This window comes from Eulemur rufifrons, chromosome 18 (assembly GCF_041146395.1).
Source record: "Eulemur rufifrons isolate Redbay chromosome 18, OSU_ERuf_1, whole genome shotgun sequence".
Taxonomy (NCBI): Eukaryota; Metazoa; Chordata; class Mammalia; order Primates; family Lemuridae; genus Eulemur; species Eulemur rufifrons.
The window spans coordinates 9,373,283-9,393,843 of NC_091000.1; positions in this window are offsets into that span (position 1 = coordinate 9,373,283).

A 20,561-nucleotide genomic window follows, 5' to 3' on the forward strand; every position below is an offset into this window, starting at 1 on the left:
AGGTAGAGAAGAAACAAGAAAATTGCCTGTATTTTTTATTTTGATTTGATGAATGGTGCCCCAAACTGAGGTAAATAATATAGAAGGAGAAGCAGGTTTATGAAAAAGATATTTTTTTTTTTTTGCTTTGAGGATCTTGAGTATGTGCCTGTTGAACTAGCAGGAAAAGGCCGTTTGTGGACAGTTAAATAAGTGAGTCAATAACTGGAAGAGAAATGGAACCCTGGGGTGCATTGGTATCTAGAGGAAGGGGGCCCCAAAGTGCAGTATCAAAGGGAAGGCTGGAGCAGAACAAGGACAGTCAGTGAAGTCCAGTTCAAGGAAGTTTTAAAAATAAAGAAGTTATGATGATGAGCCCACGGAAAAGAGAGATCAATTAAAACCCAAACTAAACTGATCCTTGGAACTGATCCCTAACATGTCACAGGTTCACTCTGTTTAGCAAGGGCAGGATTAGTAGTGTCGGAGCTGAAGCCAGATGATGCTGGAGTGAAGTGTGACAGACCAGAAACAGGTAAGAGAAGGAGAGGTGTGAGACTGGACACTAGCTAGAGGAGACAATGGAAGGAAGGTTTTCTTTTTGCTTGTTGACTGTTTGCTTAGTTGCATTTTTTTCTTTCTTTAACAATTTTTTGAAAATATTTCATTTTTAATTGACACAATAATTGTACATATTTGTAGAGTACAGTGAGATGTTTCAATATACATAAACATTGTGTAATGATCAAAGCAGGGTATTTACCATTTCTATCGTCTCAAACATTCAATGTTTCTTTGTGGGGAGAAAATTCAAAATCCTCTTTTCCAGCTTTTTAATATTTTGAAATATATCATACAATATTGTTAGTTATAATCACCCTTCTGTGCAATAGCAACACCAGAACTTATTCCTGCTATCTAACTGTAACCATGTACCCATTAACCAATCTCTCTCCATATGCCTTTCCCATCTCTTCCCCAGTCTTTCAAAACTACTATTCTACTCTCTACTTCTATGAGATCAGCTTTTTAAGATTCTGCATATGTGCAATATCACATGGTATTTGTCCTTTTGTGCCTAGCTCAATTCCCTTAACTCAAGGTCCTCCAGGTTCATTCACGTTCCCACAAATGACTCGCTTTTATTCTTTTTCATTAATGGCTGAATAGTATTCCAATGTGTATATATCCCATATTTTCTTTATCCATTCATATGTTGATGGACACTGCATTGATTATATACCTTGGTTATTGTGAACAGTGCTGCAGTAAATATGGCAGTGCAGATGTCACTTTGACATACTGGTTTCATTTCCTTTGGGTATATACTCAGAAATGGGATTGCTGCATCATATAGTAGTTCTATTTTTAATCTTTTGAGGAACTTCTGTGGTGTTTTCCACAATGGCTATACTAATTTGTATTGCCACTGACATGGTGTAAGAGTCCCCCTTTCTCCACATCCTCACCAGAATTTGGTATCTTTTGTCTCTTTGATAATAGCCATTCTAACTTGGATGAGATAATATCTCCTTGTAGTTTTGATTTGCATCTCCCTAATGATTAGCGATGTTTAGCATTTTTTTTATATTCTTGTTTGCCATTGTAAGTCTTCTTTTGAGAAATGCCTATTCAGGTCTTTTGACCATTTAAAAAAAATAGTTTCTGATGATTTTTAATTGGATTATTTGGGTTTTGTTTTTTTGTGTTTTTTTTTTTTTCTGGTATTGAGTTTTATGAGTTCCTTTTATATTCTGAATATTAATCTCTTGTCAGATGTGTGGTTTGCAAATATTTTCTCCCATTCTGTAGGTTTTCCCTTTACTTTGTCGATCATTTCCTTTGCTGTGCAGAAGTTCTTTAGTTTGATGAAATCCCATTTGTCTAATTTTGCTTTTGTTGCCTGTGCTTTTGAGTACTTATCCAAAAATACCTTGCCCAGACCAATGTTGTGTAGCATTTCCCTTATGTTATCTTCAAATAGTTTTATAGTTTCAGGTTTTACATTTAAGTCTTTAATCAATTTTGAGTTGATTTTTTTTATATTGTGAGATATAGGAGTCTTGTCTCATTCTTCTACATGTGGATATCCAGTTTTTCCAGCATCATCCAGATGGAAAAGTAGGAAGTCAAATTGTCTCTGTTTGCAGACAACATAATCATATATATAGGGACCCTAAAGACTCCATCAAAAAACTGTTAGAATTCATAAATCAAATCAGTAAAATGTTAGGATACAAGATCAATATATAAAAATTAGTAGTGTTTCTCTACACCATTAGTGAACTATCTGAAAATCAAGAAAGCAATCTCATTTACAATAGCTACAAAAAGAAAATACCTAGGAATAAATTTAACTGAGGGGATAAAAGATCTCTCTACTGAAAACTATAAAACACATTGGTGAAATTAATTGAAGAAGACACAAATATATGGAAAGAGAGCTCATGTTCATGGATTAGAAAAATTAATATAGTTAAAATGTCCATACTACTCAAAGTGATCCACACCTTCAATGCAATCCCTACGAACATAACAATGACATACTTCAATAAAATAGGCAGAACAATCCTAAAATTTGTTTGGATCCACAAAAGACCCAGAATAGCCAAAGCAATCTGAGCAAAAAGAACAAAGCTGGAGGCACACTACAAGGCTATAGTAAACAAAACAGTGTGTACTGGAATAAAAACAGACAACAGAGAACAGTGGAATAGAATAGAGAACCTAGAAATAAACTCGCATAGTTACAGCCAACTGATTTTTGACAAAAGCGCCAAGTACACAGATTGGGAAAGGACACGCTATTCAACAAATGGTATTGGGATTTTTTTGTTTGTTTGTTTTTAATGGGATAAGATAAAAAGCATAGAAAGTACCAGGAAAGAGAGAAGTTGAAGATACAAGGAAGAGAGAATAAAACTGAAAGTACAATTCCCACAATGATCAAAACATGAGTTGTGGGCAGGCATTGGTGTTAGAGCCAGCTGCTCCACTTAAAGGCTGTGTGATTTTGGCAGCATCACCTAATTTCTCAAAACTTCAATTTCCCCATCTCTAAAATATAGATAAAAATAGTATCAATCTCAGAGCGTTATTATGAGGATTAGGTGTTAAAATGTATGTAAAAAATTTACAGTAAGAACTCATTAAAATCTTTGCTATTATTTTATTTAGGGTAAATCAGTTGGGCCCAACAATGAAGAGGCTTAGAGATAAGCACATTATTGAGAACGGAAATAAAGGGAAAATGACTGATATTTCTTTTGGCGAATTTGTAAATATGATACTCAGGGAGTTATTGCCTTATTGTCTTAGTGACTTTAGCAGTTATCAGTTTTCTGAAAATAAAACAAAACTAAAAGTAAAAATCAAGACCCTCTTTGGCCTAAAATTAGAAATAAATATCTGATCAATTCCAAGGCATTTAGCAATATGACCCCTTTATTCTAATACTATAAACATCTGGTAGATACAAAGATGTTTGGAATATTTTTAGAAATAGATTGTGTAGTACATTTTGTTTTCCTTAGGTAAAGAGGAATCTTATATTACTCAAATATAAAATATGAGTGGATGCTTTCTTTAGTCTAAGAATTAACAGCATAATATAGTCCTTTAAAACAGCTCTGTCTTAGAAAGAGTAATGAAAGGGGTCACATCTCCTTTCTGAGCAGTCTTGAACAAAAGATTTTAATGAATATGAAGATGAACCATGATTTTAATGAATATGAAGATTAAAACAGAAATTATAAACCACACTAAGTATGATGGTTGACAAAATGGTATGGTATGCATACTATGAATCTTACTATGTGAAGTGTGTATGCATAGGAATTTATTTGTTAAATATATAAGTAGTCACTAAAGGAAGTTTTTTAGTGCTAAATTGATTTCAATATTTTTTAGAATTTCTTTATTTAAAAATACTTGAAGAATTATTACAATCCAAATACTTTTATTTCTCAACTTTGGTTATTATTTTTTATCTGTGGGTTAGTCTCAAACTTAGGTATAACCAAAATAATTTATAATGAGCCTTGAAGGTACTAATCAAGCTAGGAAATAAAATATTTGTATTAAAGTAATAGGACTACTTTTCTGTGTATGTTACAAATGGGCATTTTCTTGCAGATTATGTGTGTATATACCATGTCTTGTATTAAGATTTCTATATGCAATTCTAACACTTGTTTCTAAATGAGAACAGTCCTGTGCTTGCTTGCTTGCTTACTTTCATTTAACTTGAACCACTCTTTTTCTGATGATTCGGGGTAAATTTAACCTGGTTTTCTGTTCTTGTAGAAATTGAAAGCTGGAAATAATCTCAGGATATCTTGAATGGAAGCTATACTTAAGGGAAGGGTAATATCAAATCTAAGGATGCCAGTTCCTCAATTTTGTTCTATTTCAGTATGCCTTACTCATGCTGATTTATGAGCTCTTTTGTGACTCAACATCAGTCTTTATCCTTAATTGTATATAGTGTTCATACTAATGTGATTTACCTGCATTCAAAAGCTTTCTACTTTTGCCAAAGCTGGCAGCACATGAACAATTTATACCTCTTTGGAACTCTTACTTGTTTGGGGAACAACCAGCTTCTTTTGGGAAATGACTTTTAATTAATAAATAAGAAATTTTTCATTACCTTCAGTGGCATAGCTTTTAAGAGAATAGAAAGCAAGGCTGGTGACACCTTCCTGGGCATGGCATTGCAAGAGGGGCCTACAATTAAGCAAGCAGGGAAAGAAACAGCAACTTCTACCTATTTTCAAACTTCTGTCCCTACTTCAGATTTACTTGTAGGTTTTTCTTTTTCTTGACTACTTCTTTGTTGCTTGATAGGGCTCTTTCTGGTGTCGAGGTTCTTAATACTTACTTTCAAAATGGTGAAAAATGACTATTAGGGTGATAACCTTCACTACAAGTAAAGAAGCCTGATCAAACGTATAGTGATATTGAAAATGGTTGTCCAACACTCAGTCTTTCTTGGGGAAAAAAAGTGATCGATTTTGATTTGTTACTTTTTAGTATCAGCACAGTTTTACTATGCAGCTTTAAATATGCACATAAACCGCAGTGGTACTAGAACAGAGTAAGTCAAATTTCTTTTGTCAAAGAAGCATGATCTTAACTCATGACTCACTGTTAAATATAAGTGTAATGTGGAGGAAAAATGAAAATACATTGAGAGTTTTTTTGCAAATTTATATAATTTTTCAGTTAAGCAGTCATAAATCAAGGAATATTGTATTTTTTGAGGCTCATTAAAGAGACATTATACATCAGAATACTGAAGTCGTCAGCATAATGAAATGATGAATGCCTGTAACTATCTGTATGTAAATGATGTGAGACAGATTCAGGGTGTTACAAAGGAGAATAACAATCTCTCTGACAGTTCCCTGTAGGTGCAGTTGCTAGATGCTGGTGACAGATGTTAAATGCAAACCTCTTCAATGGCAAGCACTTATTAGCACTCAGTGGAAACTTGCAATATAAAATAAGACAAATAGCAGATTGTATCATTTTAAGTAAATTTGTTCAGTAAGGTGTGTTATTGTATTTTAGGAGCTGTCTTTATTGACAAAGGCCATATTCTAAATTAAAACATAATGGAAAGGAAAATGGCTATTTTGAAAACTGGTATATAGAACATGTGTGTGTGTGTTGGGGTGTGCGTGTGTGCATGTGTGTGTGTGTTGGGGTGTGTGTGTGTGTGCATGTGTGTGTGTGTGTATGTGTGTATGTTTTGTAATACTGGACCATTTCCTTAACTAATATAGGAAATTTTCGATAAAGTGGGTAATATGTCAAACTTAATCAACTTAGATTTATTTTAAAACTCACCCATTATCCTATCAAGGAAACATATCTATGTCACTTGTATATTTAATGGATAGATTCCTTCACATACACACTTAAATAGCAAGAATCTTAATATGCATACCATTTTGTCAACCATTATATCTACTGTGGTTTATGATTTCCATTTTCATCTTCATATTTAGTAAAATCATGTTTCTTTTGTTTGAGACTGCTCAATTTGTTGATTAACCAGGACCTTAAATCCTAGATTTCAGGTGTTTTATTTCATTTACCAAAGAGGAACAGGTAGCAGATCTAGTGATTTTCTAGAAGTTCTCAATTTTCTACACATTTCACAGCACCTGGTACAGGTGACAAATGCATAAGTGATTATTAAATGAAAAAGAAAGGGAAGGGGAGACGAACAAAAGAGGAGACAAGGAATGGAGGAATTTTTAGTCCAACATTGGTCACTGATGATTCTGTGGAATTGGCTAAATCATTCAAACTCTCTCTACATGCATTCCTTCTTATTTTAAATAAAGATAGTGATTAATATTCTATATCACAGGATTTAGAGAGGACCATAGGAGACAGCGTATGTGAAATCACAATTAGGTTGACGGTATAGCAAACTATACATATGAACTATTATTATTTTAAAAAATAATGTCAACGTATGCACCCTGGGAACAAAGAAAGGACTTTGGATTCTATAACCAAACATCCATGGATAAAGTCATTTTAATACAAACATTCACATACTGTGTGCCTTGGGGACAGGGGTTGATTATTTTTAATAAAGTTTTGCCATTCCTGGGCCATAGTATTTTGGCACTTTATAAGTTGTGTATGAATTCCTAGGAAGAGAAATGCTATTTATAATGTCACCTTAAACACAAGTGAATGTAATGATTTTTTTTCCTGTGTCCTGATGTTTAAATCTGGTGGCTTAAAATAGTATTTGATGAAAGAGGTATTCTTAAATAATCAGTATCTATTTTACTTTTTTGTATTAGGAATGCAGAAAATTATAGGCATGTGAAAGTTTTATTAACAAATGTATATATTTTGTTGTGATGTGGAAAGAACATAATAGTGCAAGTTTTCAATGATCTCAATATTAAGATTAACAACTCTTAAATTGTTAATGGTACTTTGAATATGCTACTGCATATAATAATCATAAATGTTGATTTAATTCCTTGAATATATTTTTTGAAAATTTATATTTCAAAAATTTGAAAATGTCCAGTAATAATTTATAATCTGTAATCATGGATAGCTGCTATTCTATAACTAAACTGAAGTTAAAATATTTTAAGATAATATACCATGTTATTTTTTCTTTTTGATATTCACCCCTTATCAATTATTCTGATCATTTTGCAAGTTTATTCACTTACCAAAAAGAAATAGTCCTATGATTTTATGTTCTAATCCTTTAACTTAATCTACACATACACATACACACACAATTTGAAAGCATCTAATACATATGACAATTTTATAATATGATTCATTTTTCTTCATGACTACTTCAAAAGAATCAGATTTTTGTTCTCTTTAATATGAATTCTTACTGATTATTATTATAATTAAGATTATGCATTTTAATTATAACACGTACTTATATAATTTTTATATTTAAAAAGTAGTTTTAAACATATTACCTTATTTGATCATTGACATGATATGAATCCTTGTCTTTAAATTCTAAGTCTGTTGCTCTTTCTATGCTATCACTGTGCTTCTTGATAAACCTCTTAAATTTAATTCCATCAAGATATGCACTGCAATTTATAATGCATTTTGCAAAGCCTAAATTATACTATTTAGATTAGGACTTATTTAATTTAATTTCTTGTCACTTGTATCACATTTACCTACTTTCTGTTTTAAAAGTAGTTAAGAGAAAGATGAATGTTTAGGGGGATAGATGGGTTCAGAATATTTCCACCATTCTATTGCACAGAGTAATGTCGCCAAAAACCATTTCCCATGGCCAAAAGACATTCTACCTTATTATATAATTTTTCTTTAAATTATGTAACATTTATAAACACCACCAACCTATCATTTACTGCCAACTGAAATAAATAACTTCTACATTTAAAAAATTATAAATATTCAGCTTTATTTCAAACTCTAGACATATATGATATGTACATGTTTACACACGTAAAAATGCACACATATATACGTATATAAGTTATATGATAGATATACTGTTTTAAGTTCTGAGAAATGTGTTGTTAGGGGATTTTGTGCTTGTGTGAACATCATAGGGTGTACTTACACAAGCCTAGATGGCACAACCTACTACACACCTAGGCTATATGGTATGGCCTATTGCTCCTAGGCTACAAACCTGGACAGCACATTAGTGTATTGAATACTGTAAAAAATTGTAACATAATGGTAATTATTTCGGTATCTAAATATATCTAAATGTAGAAAAGGTACAGTAAAAATATGTTATAAAAATTTAAAAAATGGTACATTTGTGTAGGGCACTTACCGTGAATAACTTGCAAGAATGGAAGTTGCTCTGGGTGAGTCAGTCAGTGGTGAGTGAATGTGGGCTACACTAAATTTATAAAAAGAAATTTCTTTCCTCAATAATAAATTAACCTTAGTATATAGTAACTCTTTTATTTTACAAATTTTTAATTTTTTTAAACTTTTTGACTCTTGTAATAACATTTATCTTAAAACACAAACACATTTACAGCTGTATAAAAATATTTTCTTTCTTTATACCTTTATTCGACAAGCTTTTATTGTGTTAATTAATTTTTTACTTTTTAAATTTTTTTGGTTAAAAACTAAGGCACAAACACATACATTAGCCTAGGCCTACACAGGGTGAGGATCATCACTAACACTGTCTTCCACCTTCACATCTGGTCCCACAGGAAGGTCTTCATGGGCAATAACACATATGGAGCTGTCATCTCCTGTGATAACAGTGCCTTATTCTGGTTACAGTTAACCTTTTTCTTAATAACTAGAAGGAGTACATTCTAAAAACAGATAAAAATTACAGCATAGTAAATACATAAACCAACAACATAATTGTTTATTATCATTAAGTATTATGTTCTGTGCAAAATTATATGTGCTATACTTTTATAAGACTGTCAGTGAAGTAGGTTGCTTACACCAGCATCACCACAAACTCGTGAGTAATATATTGAGCTATGGTGTTATGATGGCTTTGATGTCATTAGGAGATAAGAATTTTTCAGCTCCATTATAATCTTATGGAACCACTATTGCATATGTGGTCCATCATTGACTGAAACAGCATTACGTGGCACATGAGTGTATGTGTGTGTGTATATGTATATACACTTTTTTAAATTTATTTTTTTATTTATGTATATTTTTATTTCAGAATATTATAGGGGTACAAACGTTTTGGTTAACTAAATAGCTTTTGTACCATTTGAGTCAATGTTGTGTGTCCATCACCCAGATAGTGTGTGTTGTATCCATTAGGTGTGAATTTACCCATACCCTCATCACCTTTCCCATCTGCTGGATTTCCAATGAATGTTATTTCCATATGTGCACAAAGTGTTGATCGATTAGTTCCAATTTAATGGTGAGTACATGTAGTGTTTGATTTTCCATTCTTGTGATACTTCACTTAGAAGAATGGTGTCCCATTCCATACAGGTTAATATAAGAGGTATTAATTCACCATTTCTTTTTATTAACTGAGTAGTACTCCATGGTATATATATACTGTGTTTTATTAATCTGCTTATGTATTGATGGGCACTTGAATTGTTTCCACATCTTTGTAACTGTGAATTGTGCTGCTATAAATATTCTAGTGCAGGTGTCTTTTTCTAGAAAGTCTCTTTTTTTCTTTGGGTAAATACCCAGTAGTGGGATTGCTGGATCAAATGGTAGTTCTACTTTTAGTTCTTTGGGGTATCTGCATACTACTTTCCACAGGGGTTGTACTAGTTTGCAGTCCTACCAACAGTGTATGAGTGTTCCTGTCTCTCCATATCAACACCAGTATTTGTTGTTTTGGGACTTTTTGATAAAAAACATTCTCACTGGAGTTAAGTAATATCTCATTGTGGTTTTGATTTGCATTTCCCTGGTGACTAGAGGTGTTGAACATTTTTTTCATATTTTTTTTGGCCATTAGTCTATCAAGCTATACTATAAGTCTATAGTAATCAAAACAGCATGGTACAGGCACAAGAACAGAGACATAGACCAATGGATCAGAACAGAGAACCCAGATATAAAATCATCTTCATATTGCTATCTGATCTTTGACAAAGCAGACAAAAACATACACTGGGGAAAAGAATCTCTGTTCAACAAATATTCTGGGCAAACTGGATAGCCACATGTAAAGACTGAAACAGGATCTTCACCTCTCACCACTCACAAAAATCAACTCATGATGGATAACGGACTTAAACTTAAGTCATGAAACTATAAGAATTTTAGAAGAAAATGTTGGAAAAACTCTTATAGACATTGGCCTAGGCAAATAATTTAAGAAGACCCCAAAAACAATTACAGCAAGAACTAAAATAAATAAATGGGATCTGATCAAATTAAAAAGCTCTGCATGGCCAAGGAAACAATCAATAGGCCGAATAGAGAACCTATAGAATGGAAGAAAAAATTTGCGTGCTATATGTCTGATAAAGGGCTGGTAAACAGAATCTGTAAAGAACTCAAGCAAATCAGCAAGAAAAAACAAACAAACAATCTCATTAAAAAGTGGACAAAAGACATGAACAGAAACTTTTCAAAAGAAAATGTGTATACACTTTTAATAAATTTCAGGTTTTTTAATCAGAATCTAGACAACTCAGCCAGATTGGGATGCTGAGCTAGGAAGCAACTAAAAACCATACATAAATAGCATGAGGATTATCTAGGGAGATGGGGGCCTTGGAGCTGCTGTGGGTATTAATACCAGGAATCAATTAATCACTTTGGAACATTTGTAGTCCTGGAATGGTAGAAATGGTAATGACCTTAGAAATTATCTAGTCTTAGGATCATAATAGTTGAAAATTTTAATAATTGAAAAATTGAATACTGTCTTAAACTGATTGGAACTTGCTGCCTGGTCCACTATGTAAGAATTAAGAATATGTGAAGTGTGTCATAATCAATCAGTTCTATTTGCCACAGGTGAGGGATGAAAACCTTTAGCATACTTGCTGTGCCTCAAAGACTATAAATCAATTGCCCAAAGTTGCACAGATAGTTAACTCTGAATCCATGACTATAAACAAGGCATCTGACTCATAATCTGGTACTATTTGCTCTGCTCTACTGATAAAGTAGAAATAGTCCCAGTAGGCTTTCTCAGAGTGAGTCCACAGAGACCTTCCAGAGAATAAGTGAGAGCTTGAAGGAGAGCCATGCAGGGTACAGTTGCTGCTCTGAATTGATGCCCTTGTGGGTTAAATTTACCAAGACTCACTCATTTCATGGCATAATTTACTTAACTTTATTCTGAAGCACTGCAACTAGGTGCATTTATATTTTACTGTACTTTTTGGCTTTGTCTTTTGTTAGAATTCCTAAGCAAGTTATGCCTGTCCCTCTGTAAGATAAATAAATGGATTTCTGTATTTTAAATATACTAAAATATTATATCCCTTTACTGTGTTCAACATTAGACACTTCCTGTGAAACATAAAAACTAGATGAAAATGAAAACATTTTCATTCTAGTATGTAATATTTACCTAATCAAAATTTGACATAAATTTTAAAATTGATTAACTTCAAATAGAAGACTGAAACATTTCAGCAAAATATAGACCATCCCAGGGCTGCCTTTACTCCACCCCCCTACCTTTTTATAAAATCTTGTCTAGCTGATTAATATAACAGAGCACTTCAGCTTTGGTGAAATACACTTATTCAATTTCACTGAAGATTATAGGTTTCAAATAATAAAATTGGATTTTATTGAGGATTGAAGTGTGTAAATAGAACATTTGATTGAATTTAATAAAATGGTACCCTGCTGATGGAGGCAAGTCATTTCCCCTAGTTTTAACTTGATTACAAAGACAAGAAGTTTTATGAGCTACTTTGAATGGAAAAATGTCTTCCTGTCTAGAGGGAAAGACTATATTGAGGCTAAGAAAAATAAGTAGCACTATTTAGTATTTTTAAAAAAAATAATTATGAATGTATGATTATTTTTAAACTTTAGTGGAACCATTTTCGTATTTGTGTCTACTCAATCACTGGAATTAAACGTGCATAATATAAAGAAAATCCAGCAAATAAGTTCAGTTCACTAGCTTTGAATAGCTTTATTTTGGTGACCATTCTTCACCTGATCTGTGTAATTCTATATTTAATCAAATACAGTGAGATGAGAGCATTACTCTTTTTTTTTCACAAAATGAATTAGTACCTGGTGACTAATATTGTTATTTAAATGTTTTGTTTTCTTTGCCAATTCTGAAGTTTCATAAAAAGAAACACAAAGCAATTTTTTGCTGTTTTCCAACAAATATACATATGTGTAGTCTGTAAATGATGTGCAATAACTTTGAGAAAATGAAAATCTTGTACCAAGTGTTAAAGCAATGTTCTAAGTATATTGTAAAAATCATATTTAGTTGTGAGAAGCACCATATTTTTCTTGTCTTTGAATTCCTAAGCAGATTATGCCTGTCCTTCTATAAAATAAAATGATTTAAAAATCATTGATATCAGTGATTAATTTTGACATTAAAGCTTTAATTAATTTATTTCTCAAATGTTTTACATTTCAATGTAACAAAATAAAAATGTTATTTACCAAAATCTATCATTTTCCTAATTAATGTCAATATTTTAATTGTTTTATTAGACTAGGGAGTCAACTGAAAATCCTTTTTTTTACAGTTTAATCTTAGCAGCACTTTTTAAAGGATATTTTCAAAAAGACTTTAGAAACTAAAAGATAAGCTGGATTTATAATGAGTCATGATTATAAATGTAGAGTGAGGTAAGAAGTACCAGAATTGAAGACTTCATGCTTACTGAAAATTGGTAGTAAATGATTCCAGAACAAGATAAGTTTTAATGTGGTCTAAACTATAAATAGTATTTTGAGTTGATTTAGAATATTGTCTTTAAGCAGTTGATTCAGAGTAACTGCAAGGGGAATATACAATATGAATGCAGTAGTACTATGTCAATTATTTAAGGGTATTTACAAAGAAAGAAAGGTAAACAATGAAAGGACATTACATTAATGGGAAGTGTACACCTGTATATTGGTAATAGTTGTACGCTGTTTTTAATGCTTTGGAGAAAGGTACATTATACAGAGAAATAGAAGAGTCACTAGAGAGAGAAAAAACTGCATGAAAAGACAAAAATAAGAAAAATGGGGCAGATAGAATCCCTAGATGTACAGCAAAGAAAATAAAAGCAATTTAGAGAAAAACGAGGAGGTGACAGTAGAAATTAAATAATGCTATATGGGAAAATAAATGTGTTTTAAATCCTCTGCTATTATAATGGGGAACTGTTGAGTGCAAGGATTAGAAACACTGTTCGAAAACAGAGAAATGTGTAACTGAGGAATGATAGTTTGAGACTATAAGTGAGATGAGAAGACAAACCTATAACAAAATAGTTACATCCTAAAAAAGTCCAATACATAGGAGACTATTTCATCAGACGAATTAATTAAATTAGTTGGAAAACATGTTCTAACAAAACTCCAAGATGCATTTTTAACAAGTGTAAATTTTGTGATTTGAGAGGAACCACAAAAAAAAAAAAAGGATGAAAGATACCTTCATATAAAAAAATTCACTGAAATAGATGGGATAAGTATAGACATAGATTATTATTTGGGGTGTGTGCCTAGAAAAGGGAAGGTTAAGGTATCAATGTTCTAACAGAAACTTATGTGACAATGGTTGATGACAGCATCACACAATATTCAGCAGGACTTTTCACTTTGCTAGGCAGCTCTAACAGTACTATGGGAGACATTTGTTCATTTTAGAAATATGTGAAAAAAACCAAACTATATAAAGTGTCTACTATTCATGGAATACTTAATATACGCCTAACTAATTACCCAATAGTTATGTGTCATTTTTAACTCATATATGTGGTTACATAAACTCATTCCACTATAGTAGTTTCATTTGATCATTAGAAAAAAACTACAACAAAAATAGTTGTTATATTAGGAGATTGTTAGTATTCATAGGATCGATATACCATTCTACTCTTTCAGTTCTGAAAATTATTTGAAGGAAAAAAATTACTTTGCTTATATGAGTAATTTTGGCAGAAACAATCATCATCCCATGCCTAGTATGAGCATCACTTTTATTCAGTGTGAAAATAAAATGACCAAGCTTCTACCATAACATCATATTACCTGGTAACATATTGAAATTAAACTCAGGATTGACCTGTGGATCTCATTACCTGTAGGAAGATTAAAATCTTCACTGAATGATACAGGCAGAAATCAGAAGCTGAAAAATGAAAATGCAATAAATCAGTTTCAAAAATAAATGAAATCCAAACCAACCATTCTGACTGTTCCTATTTTTCCCCATACTATTGAATTTTATAAGAATCTCAAGAAAAGTCTTCATCCTCCACTGATTCAAACATTGTTGGTTCTTATTTCTTCCAAATAAATTCCATATAGGTAACAAAGAGCCTCTCCTCTCCCTCAACATTTGTTACGAAGTTGAATAAAAAGAAAGTAACCATAGTTCTTATTATTTTAAGCTTGCTTTCAATTCCTGCATATAAGGTATCAAATGAAGAGTGATTCCTATATTCTGTTCTATAGCCTAAGTACTGAAGGGAAATAATTTTGAAAAATATGAAACAGCATACAGATGTGTATAATTTATCAGTAGTAGCAGCAGCAGCAGTAGTAACAAATATAAATTTTACACTATATGATATTTGTGAAAAAAGGGGAAAATTCATGTCAAATGAAACTCATTTATAAAGGGAAGTTTGGAAATTAAACTTTTGCTTGTATACCATGTATACAAACTTTCCAAAACCTAAAATAGCATTTAAGATAATAATTAATTATATTAAATTAAAATATATCAATAAAACAGATGTATTTCTTTCTGAAATATATCCATTACTATGTGAATCTCTTATGAAGTCGAGAATGTGTATGTTTAACTAGTTCTAGAATGACTATTAATGAAATCACAGAAGCAGTAAACAATTCAAGTTACAGAACTTTAATCTGGAGATATTATAGGAGGTCATCTAGTACATTTTATACACATTACAAGTAAGAAATTGAGTGGTGCAGAGGTGCTAAGTGACTTGTACAAGGTCTGTCATCAGGCAGAATAGAATTATTCTCATTCTCAATTCGGACACACAACATTGTACAACCTTCTCTTTCAATGACTTAATCTCAAGATATTTATAAGCAACATACATTTATTTCTATCTAGGCAATATTTTTGTATAGTCAGTTACATATTATTGTCATTACTGTATTACAATCAACTCTCAATTTCATTTAAGTGAAATTAAATTGCATCATATCACAATTTTAATCAAAATGATATAACAGAATGTGATAAAAGTTGCAATAACTGCTGCTTAACAAGGCTTTCAAGTATTATCTTTTGATTTGTATGAATCATATTAAAAGAATGACACAAGATTAAAAGAGCTTAAGATGGACATTAGAAATTAATAGATATGTCCCACCTCCTGTGGCAGTACTGATGAAAGAAAGTGAGTTGTCAAAATTTTGAGAACCATTCACGAAACACTCTAATTCAGAGAGAAAAGACTATGGGACTGAGTAGGCAGCCTGTAGTAGTGTCAAGGGAAAACTCTGAGCAGCAACAGCCTCTAGATATTTCTGCAACAGAGAGTTGCCCATAGTAAAAGTAGGAAGCACCAGCCAGTTTGCCCTCATCCAGTCTGAGTGCCAAGGTGAGAGAGGAAGGCACCATGGGCTAAAAGGTCCTTAGTGTAGACAGAGAACAGGAGGAGAGAGCAGCAGCCAGCAGTCCTAGCTGGGATGACATTCAGTAGGAGACCGCACTCCCATTCCCTTACATCATGTGTTCAGGCTCTAGAAGACATATGGTCCATCTGACTCTCTCCCTGAAACTGTGTGGTGAAGGCAGTCAGAAAAGACAGCAATGACACTTAACTTCTTCTCCTTCACAACAAATAAAAGATCTGGGCAAAGTTGCCCAAGTTAGCAGCAAGACTAGCCAGAGCCAAAACCAAATTAACAGCAGAATGGAAAATCTTGAGCTAATTACAGGAATGGTTAATCAAAGAAATCTAGCAATTCATGCATCAAGAGAAAAGATGATCTGTGTGGAGGACAGATGATAGCAGATCAACAAATGAAATATAAAGGTATTTAGAGATAAAATAGAGGAAACAAATTCCTTAAGTGAACAACTCCATGGGCAGCTCAGATGAGCATATGGAATACTAGAAACTGGAATGAGGGCATAAAAGTGAGGGGCAAAGGTTGAATGAGGAATGAAAAAAAACACATAATAAAACATAGTATGGGCTGACACGTGTGAGAAAGGAGTGCAGGCAAGAGAGCTACAACATATCTGACCTGTTTCTTTGAGTACTCTAGTGAGACAGTTTAGTGTAAAGGACTTTTGGGACATTTTGCTGTGCATAATAAAATGGAATCTTCCTTTGGCATCTTTTTGCGAAACAACAAAAACTATTTAATTGTTCTTTGATGTTTCATTTGGATGGAGCAAGGACATTCCTATTGAGTGGAAAACATACTGAATAATAGCAAAAGCCATTTCAGTTGTACTTTGATACCACGTTGAGATTTCTGCTTAGATTTCAGACTTACAATAAAGTGATATAGAGACATGATCCTTGAGTGCACCTTTACAGTGACCCCTGTTGGAGTACCGTCAAGAAAGAGAAGAGGGAGCTACCCAGAACTATGAAGAGTTTTGGGATAACTACTCTAATTAAGAGGGAAATGGTAGAAACTACAGTGGTACTGAAATTATAATTGTGTTAATGCACAGGTTAAGACTGGGTTTCAAATGGAGTATTTCATTACTTAAATAATTGAAAAAGCCTAAGAAACTCTCTCATGATGATGCAGGCTATAAATTTTTATTTTTAATTCAACATTCACAAACACTTGATGTTTTATAAAATGAACCAGTTCATGGCATTTGCTCTCTTTAACTCACTGATACCAGAACCGCTAAGAATTGGGTGGTCATCCTTGCACAAGAGATCAAGCTGAATAAAGAACCTCTGGTAGAGATTAACTACTGGGAAAAAATAACCACAATGAACATTTGCCAGGAACTGATTTACCATTTACACAGGCCATAGATATATGGCAAAGGGCTGAGAAATGCTGGAGAAGAAGTGAGAGTCTGATGAATCCAGAGTTACATTTTTTATAAAAGTCATAAAGACTTCTGTTATCCTGAAAGAGTGCCTGACTGTCCCAGAGTACAGAGTTGCTTAGAATTTGCTGCCCAGTTTATTTACTTTTTCATCCCTGATCAAATCAATTATGACAAAATGCTATAACCATGGGGTGATGGGGGCAATGGTCCACCCATGTAAGCAGGAAGTTCGTTTTTCACAGACTATGGGTAACTGTGTTAGGCAGATAGACCAAAAAGAAGAAACTATATTACCATTTTTCACTAGCCTGTAAAAATTATTTTTCATGCTTAGTATTAACTTTGAAAGAGGTAGAATCCTATGGAACCATGGTAGTCTACATATTACATTTGAAGGAAATGTCTTTGAAGCATTTTAAAATGTAACTCTGAGCATATTTTATTATGGAGGTATTTATTTTCTATGATTAGATACAAGAACTAACTCTGTAGTATTTTTTAAATATAGCAATAATTTCCTGACAAATGGTGTACAAGAGACAATGTCTAACTTGCATGTGGTTGTAGCCCCAGCACTAACAGCACCTGAAAAATATAGTGAGTGCACTCTATAAAGTTTTGTTGCATAAAAGAATGGATTAAGTTGCATTTGTTGAATGACCAGAATAAAAAATATAAGACAATGGATTCAAATTTCCATATGACTTTTTAAACTAAATTTTAGAACTCAACATACTTATAAATTAGGACTGTTTGCATTTTAAATATAAATGTAATATGTTAAACTATATGGTGTGTCTTGGCCATTTTTTTTCCTGAATAGTTATTACATATGCTTATTAACATACCTAAGATCTTTTAAAGGGTAAAAAATAAGAATTTAGGATTTAGAGCTATCATGATTTAAAATTCATTTTAATATAGTGAGAGTATTTCAATTTGTATTCAACTTAATGGATTTACATTAGATAAATAATTAATAAATCAAAATAATGTTTATTGTCTTTCCAAGAGTTCTCAGATGGTATGTTTTTCATTTGCACTGAGAAGCACATGCTGCATTTTTATCAGTTTTAGTCTATTGATGGGCTTCAGTAAATATTGATTATTAATAAGAATCTGTGGCTTGCTTGCTATCCCCTAATGGTCTGGAAACTGATCGATTTCCCATGTGAATTTTAAAAGTTTAATAGTTGTACTAGAGTTAATGTTGATTTTTGTATCTGCTTGTGGGCTAAACAACAGTCATCACACATTTCTATTTCTGGAACCCACCATTCTTCACCTGCTATGTGTTCTTATACTTAAAACTTGACCCCTGTTTCAATGCAGAAACTCTGTCTCTTGGATGCCATCAATGATTTTATGTAATCTACCTTTACTAATGTTCTCACTCTGGAACCTTCCACTTGGCCTGAATTTCTGGTGAAAATCTGATAGTTAACAAGCATTGGCATTCTCAGGAATGAAGAAAGATGATTCTGGTTCATGGAGAGCAATCTATTAATAGTAGGAGTGGCAACAATGATCCTTAATTTTACTCTGTTGGGTTACTAACAATCTCTGCATACATCACAGATCTTAAAGTCAAGATGTCCAAAATCAAATCTCTTCTTTGATTGTATTTCCTCCTTTTCCCCACATTATAATGATTAATCATACTATACTTTGCATTCCTGGGGAAGAGCACAATGAGGATAGAGACATCCTGTTTTGCAGATGGAGCAACCGTCTTGGGAGAACACGATACAGTCTTTGTGATCCAGATATCATAACATAATACTGTAAAGGTCCTGAAGCCCTAAATAGAAAAATAAAACAAACAAACAAAAAAAAAACAGAAGGAAAAAGGACTAATTTAAGAGCATTGTGATACACATTTATTTACAAAGAAGAATTTTTAAAATCCAAAAGTAATAAAAAAAGATAAAACCCAAATATCCGCGTAAGACAATCATGCTGGAAGGATACTTGTGGAGCATTGCATTCTATCCATTTGGCAGATCCTACTGCAGATGAAGAAATTGTTGTCCAAAGCGATTTGTTTTCCCAAATTGTTATCCTGCCTTTCATGAAGAGATTTTTTAGCTGTAATTCTGAGTTTTATGTACTAGGTTGCAGAATATCCCTTTAGGAAAAAATAGAATGAGAGTGAGGGGAAGAGAAGTAAAAGAAAAGTATTAAATAAAACTAATATGTAAGGGCAGAGAGACTTTGAGTTTCATTGAAAAGGATAATAATAGATATCTTGTGAAAAGATGTTTACAAATGATGAGATAGGAGGAGAGGAAAAGTTAGGGTGTTATGTTTGTCTGTCTTAATTTAAGATAGTTTTATCCTGAGGCAAATACTTCAATGCTGAAAAGCACAAGCAATTATCTTTCTTAGGGAAGTGATTTCCACCTGACAGGGATGGAAATTAGAAAATGAAATGAGGAAAAAGAGACTACCTTGGGAATGTTGTGCTAGAATGCAGGTGTTTAACTCTCTAGTAAATCTGACAGTTACTCGGCATATGGTAACTACAGTGACAGAAAATAGTCCTGTTTACTAAGAATAATGTGTGAACTATGGAAAAGAGCATTCACATTTTATAAAGATCCATATGTATCAATTACATAATCATTTTCTAGTCCAGAGGAAAATGGTCTTCATTTAAGAGGACCCAGCAGATATTTCAAATACATGTGATATTTTGTGATAATATGCAAGAACAATCATGATAAAATATGCTAATTATTTGAAGAGAAAAATCCTAAAATCTGTCATGTTATTAAACAGCTCATAATATGTATTCACAATATAAACTAAATATTGGTCAAAACTATATAAGCAGACACAGGTACGTGATTTTTGCAGTAAACATATGCATATTTATACTCCTGGACTTCCCCATCTCTTTTGAACAAGTATCTGGATAAAAAATAAATGGAAGAAAATTATGCCCATAAATTCTCTGAGTTAGACTCAGAACACACCAGGGCACTCCAGCTCTGAGATTCTGATAGAGCTACTGAGGAAGTATAAACTGTAATTGAGTACACTTCCTTTTTTCTTTCAGCAGAAAGCATTTTATGTCATTTAAACTACTCTTATCTAGCCTTAAGCATCTTATAAATAAGAAATTATGCAGAAGAAAAATTTATATTTACCCTTAGAATATGCAAGAACTCTGAAATATTAAATGCAAAATTAATGAGAAGTTGATAAAGTAGCATAGATATATATATGTCTATAGGGCATATATGGCAGTGGTTATGAATCCCAGCTGCATGTTGCAATAGAATCTGCAAAGTTTTTAATTTTTTTTAAATTTTTGATACATTATATTTTTACATGTTTATGGGGTATGTGTGAAATTTTGTGCCATCCATAGAATGGG